Here is a 6,000-nt window from a genome sequence, read left to right as displayed (position 1 = left end):
GTTTCTGGCACGTTTCTGATGCGTTTTTGGCCGAACAGCCGCCGCAGGCGAAGTTATGGGGTTCAGGCGAAGTTGTCGCTTAAATTTTAGGGTTTATGCGAAGATATAAGGTTTCAGCGAAGTTATGTACAAGCGAAGCTATGGACAGGCGAAGTTATGGACAGGCGAAGTTATGGACAGGCGAAGTTAAGGAGGGGCGAAGTTGACTTTCAGGCGAAGTTGACTTTAGGCGAAGTTAAAAAAAAAAAAAGAGTTTTCGTCTGTATGGCCAGGTGTGCGCGATTATTGTGAGACCGAAGACGTTGTTCCGTCAACGAGTGAAACTTGTTATCTCTTGGTCTTACGTGTGAACAAATACGTGTCAACTCTAGATATGGAGTTGAGGTTGTGAATGGGATATTGATTGAAACTGGATATTGACACATATTTGGGTGTTTGTGGGCAATGAAATTGTTGTTGTTCGAGGTTTACCAACTGAAGAAAGTCAAATTGAACTGAAGGTTTTCGTCATTACTGGATTGCGGTCAGAGCATATTATTTATGTTATTTTCAAGGAGTTCGAGAATTGGATCCTGAAACGTGATGCTTATTTATTAAATTGAAAATTCTGGAACAAGTTGGATTTAATCGGGAATTAAAGTGTTTATGTTCTTGATCGTTATCCCTGGTGATTGAAGATGCTTCGGATTAATTAATGGTCATGTGTGTTAGATTCTGTCAAGGTGGTTTTGTGATGAAATTGATCACTGGATGTTGAGTAGTTGAAGATTAAACCTTATCGTATGCCGACGTGTTGGTGAAGTTGTGGAGGGAGCCCAACTTCACGTGTTGGTGAAGTCAGAAGGACTCACGTGATTGGTTGAGATGATCAATTAGGCACGGGGATGCATGCATTTCAAAGACCTCAATCTATATAGTTGGAGAAGCTTACACTGAAGGGGAGATCTGATATGGAAGACGCTGGGTGATTGGTAGATTTGTGAAGCTACAAGACAGTTTCAGACACGGCTGGTTGAAGAGCAAACAGAAGATCATCAGTTAAGAGGGAGTCTGTTGGTGCATGTTTTGTAACAGATGATCTTTTGTGTTTGTTAGAATTGAGAGCAACGGTCAAAGGGGAGTCTGTTGGTGCATTTTGTGACCGTCGCTATGCAATTCTGATCAGCGGAAACGAAGTACGAAGTTAGAACAACTTCGCCATAGGCGAAGTTATAACAACTTCGCCGAATCAGGCGAAGTTGTAACAACTTCTGCCATAGGCGAAGTTAGAACAACTTCGCCTTAGGCGAAGTTGTAACAACTTCGCCTACAGGCCCAAGCCCGTGAAGTTGTTTATATATATATATGTGTCTTGGTTAGGTTTGAGTATCCAGAAAGTCAGAGTGTTTGGTGATCAGTTTAATTGTCTAGAGAGAAACCGAGAGGGAGAGTCGTGTGGGACGGCCCGAGGTAGAGCTCACCTCGGGTCGGCCGCCATTTGTTTTCGTGTTGGGTATGTAACGAGTTATGATTATTATATGAAAAGATCTGCAGATGTGTTTATCCCATTCGTGTGTTTGTTCGTGTGTTTGTTTGTGTGTAATCGTGTTCTTCGTCTTCTACACCATAAACGAGTCTAAGAGGATTCCGCACTCCTAGACCTCGTGCGGATCTCGTATCGATCGGCGACGCCCCGCGCGGGAACTTACAAGTTCGTACTTCGTTTCCGCTTATCAGAATTGCGTAGCGACGGTCACAAAATGCACCAACAGACTCCCCTTTGACCGTTGCTCTCAATTCTAACAAACACAAAAGATCATCTGTTACAAAACATGCACCAACACAAATAAAATAAAACACAATGAGTCAATGTCATGAGGATTCTTATAATAAGCTTGTCTTCTTTATTTGTCTGCAAAGAACTTTAAGAATTTCAATGTAGAACACAACTTGACTATTGTGCTGACTTTTGTTACTTGCAGAACTTAAAGCTGCAGGTTCATAAACCTGGTGGTTACTGAAAATGGAAGTGTAAGTGTTAACTAGGACCTAAAAGGGTTATAAGGAATTTCAATTCTTCATACTAATGTTAATGATTGTTGCAACAAATGAATCGGCTCACTACCACTTGCACCGGCAAAATCAGAATCCTTATCTTCATCGCCGTTATTCAATTTCTTTAATGCATCGTCTTTTCAGGTTAATTGAAGAATAAGGTCATCCTGTTCTTTAATTCTCTCCCCTGAGACGTAACAATCTCATGTAGCTCTTTTGTCTCTTTCTGGAAGTAAGAGATATAACTCATTAGTCATCGTTACCGATACCAAAATAGGTACGAATTTGGTACCGTTGGTACCAAAGCTTAAGTTTCGGGATCGGTAAGGTACGGTACCTGTATTTCCCGATATTTTACCTTCGGTACCGGTAATATCCTGGTATCGGTACCGAACCGAATATTACAGTACCGGTACCAAGAATTCGTGGTTTTCAGGATTGATATTTTTGGTACCGGTACCGGTCGGTACCGTGCTCATCCCTAATTCCTTCATTCTTCTCATTTTTTTATACTATGTATTTTAACCTTATCCTATATAATAATAAGAATGAAATAATGCTAATTGATTAATTTTAAAACTCTTATATGTCAAATGTAATTTGTAACCTGTACACATATAGAGTATACTTTTTAACAATTAACAAGTACCAGATATACACCAAATAATTTATAAATTAGAACCTAAAATAATATCTTGCGCATTGGAATTTCAAACCTCAAAGAGCATTCACAAATAGTAACGAGGCATACACTTACTAAAATAAAACGATAAATTACATAAATGAAAATCTCCTTTGATGGGTAAAGTGAAAAATATTTTCCTAACAAAAAAACCATTATATTGTCCTCTCTAACGTGGTGTAGTGATAGAAAGCTTGGGTTTTTCAATGGAGACCCAAAATCAATCATCACTTACAACACTTTATGGGGGACATGGCTAGATCAATGAAAGAATCTTGAGATCTTTGTAAATATCTAGTTAGAGGGGGTTCGGGTTTTACCACCGGTGGGTCTTCGGGTGGATGGGGTTTTCCCAGAACCGGAGATAACTTGGAGGCGCTTAAGGACTCCGTACGGCTGGGTTGAGCTGGCGGTGGCCTTTTGCCATCAGATCACCCCGTACGAAGTACTTAGGCATTCTATGTTTGTTGGCCGTTCAGAAAACATTATACTACTCGTACTTCAAAACAATAGTTAGATAGACTGGATAATAACAACTTCAAAGAACTTTAACTTCTTTAAATGTCTTAATTAAAAAGATATCCTAAAAACTGCATCTCTTTCTTCTTCCTATAAAAAATAATCTGCAAGCTCTACCATTTTTTTTATCAACATTCAAAACATCAATGTAGCCATCTCCGATTAACTGTATTCATTAACAAAGATCCGTCGAGTTTAAGGGGGCACTTGAAAATTTTTAAAAGGGGAAAGGGGGTTCAAAATTTTCACAAATATATAACAAAAAAATAAAAACTAAGGGGGTGGTTTCCGCATAAGAGTAAGCCCACCACTATCACGCCACTATGATGTCAAACGTCACTAACGGTTTTATTATTGAAAAACGCAATTAAACCATTAATAACGGTTTTGTTTCACAGTTTTAGTATACCTTAGAGATTCAACTTTGACATAGTATGTAGGTTGTCAACTTAATTCAGTTAGATATTGGTATATCGAAGATATAATTTTTTATTTGCCATAATTCGAATTTTTGTAAGTTAAAGACCTTGTGCTCTCGAGCCTAGAAATAATCTTGTTTAACAAACAAACCTGAGATTCACTTATCGATCACGAGTAATGTCGCAAGCCTAAACGAGCCTAATTATGAACGATTTTTTAAAGAAATTAAGAATGACCAAGTTAAGAACTAAGAACATTTAAAAGTTGTATTTGAAATGATTTTTGTCATTGTTTAATAGTCGTAGAAGAGAAGTATGGTTTGTAAATTTCAATGATAACGAATTAACTGGTTGGTAGAGCATCTTTATATTAGGTACCATGAATATTTGTTGTATAAAATTGAAATTTTACCCACCATACCTGTTATTCACATATAATGTAAAAAATTATCGACTAGGGTGGCCTGAATAATGGTTGGTGTACCTATTTTCTTCCTGAAGTGCGGGAGAGGTGATGTTTATTTATGACATTGACATCCTGAAAGTGTTATATGTATTACCTTGATTAGAATTAGAAATCAAAAGAATGGTAGATGCAATGTTGACAACAAAGACTGGACATGAATAATATGGGTGTTAATCTTGCGATGTGTAAAATTTGGTTTTAGTTATGAATAGTGGGACCATATAGGGGTGTCGGTGAAAATGAAACTTCCATTGAATGCATGCATAAATGGAAATCACAAAGTTTTATAAAAAGGATGTCATCGACCCGGCTCCACGGAATTAATGAAGAAACAAAGCCATAGAAAATGGTAAGTACAAAGCTCCGCTAGACACCTTCATCTTATATATGTACACACTGTTTTGATTCATATATTTAACAAGGTACAAATGAAAAAACAAAACCCACACCACGAAAGTACTATGAGAAATATACCCTTAAGCAATACAAACACGGCATCTGCTTCAACAAGAAAACGTCAGAAAGGACTAAACCCCGATACACCCACAACATATTTCACTACTCATATGATTTAACTACAAATTATACAGTTTGTTTTTATTAACAAAAATAGTGTTGGTTATTAGAAACACCCACATCCACCGGCAACACAACTAAAAAAAGGAGATAACATTGCATGTATTGATGCATCACCCGCACTCGTAACCATCATACCGGTCTTCCCAACTAACAACAACGACTGGAATGATGCATGGTGGGTAACCAATTTGGACACCGTCATCCAGGTCTGCCAAGCTTACGAGACCAACATATCCTCTTTTGAGATAATTATGGAATTATTAATGTTTAATATCTACTTTGCCATTACAATTGTATAATATGTGTTATAATAAGCGCTTAAATTTTCTTAAGGGTCAACATTTAAAGCACTTTTCTACCTAATATGGAACGAAGAAAAATCAATCACCTAATGGAGTGTCTTCTCATTACAAATACCACTCAAATCCGGATAACATATTATTTTCGTCAATGTTATGGTTAACAAATGAAAAATATAATATCAAAAGGCAAATTTATATCACCAACCTTCCATAATGTTACTATTCGAACATATTGTCATAGAATGTTATACTACACCACATCGGTGTAATAGTTCTAAACATGACAGTAGCAACAATCAATTTAATGAAAAATGCAAAAAAGAAAAGGTTGTTGTACTAATTATTCACCTTTTATAAAATTGTGGAATATCTATTCATATACCAAACAAGTCCATTCCAACCGACCTTCACCACAATATCATCTTTCTTATCATTACATTCATCCGGAATATTTAGTTGCTCATGTTCGCACTGATAAACCATTACACACCATATCAAACACTACAAACCAATACGAGGGGATCATTTGAATGAGCTCGCGGCAACGCGTGGACACTTATGCTAGTGTGTGTGTGTGTGTGTAATTGATAATTATAAAAATAAAAAAGCCCCTATATGCATCACATTGCCCAATATGAGGCATATCAAGAGTCCATTTAAAGGTTTATATGCATCATATTGCTTCCCCATTTGGTAAACTCTAACATTCGCCAAATGATGATAATATGGTCCATATTAACCAATATGGACCATATAGCTTTTATCGTTTGATATGGATCAATATGCTCCATATTAACTAATATGGAGCGTATTGAGGGTGTAGATAGAAAGGTGTGCCAATATCACAACCTTTAATATAAGTTATTAAAGTTAAAAAATATAACAAAAAACTTTTAATCCGTTTGAGGTTGCTCGACAATGGACACGTACACCCCTTGTTAATGCCACTGAATGTCACCATCTCACCACCAATGCTATATATTACGGCCACCACTGCAC

This window comes from Bidens hawaiensis, unplaced genomic scaffold (genome assembly GCF_021521415.1).
Source record: "Bidens hawaiensis isolate Kalapana, Puna unplaced genomic scaffold, B.hawaiensis_p1.1 tig00020418_1, whole genome shotgun sequence".
NCBI lineage: Eukaryota > Viridiplantae > Streptophyta > Magnoliopsida > Asterales > Asteraceae > Bidens > Bidens hawaiensis.
The sequence above is the reverse complement of the archived record's forward strand: the minus strand, read 5'-3'. Positions refer to the sequence as shown.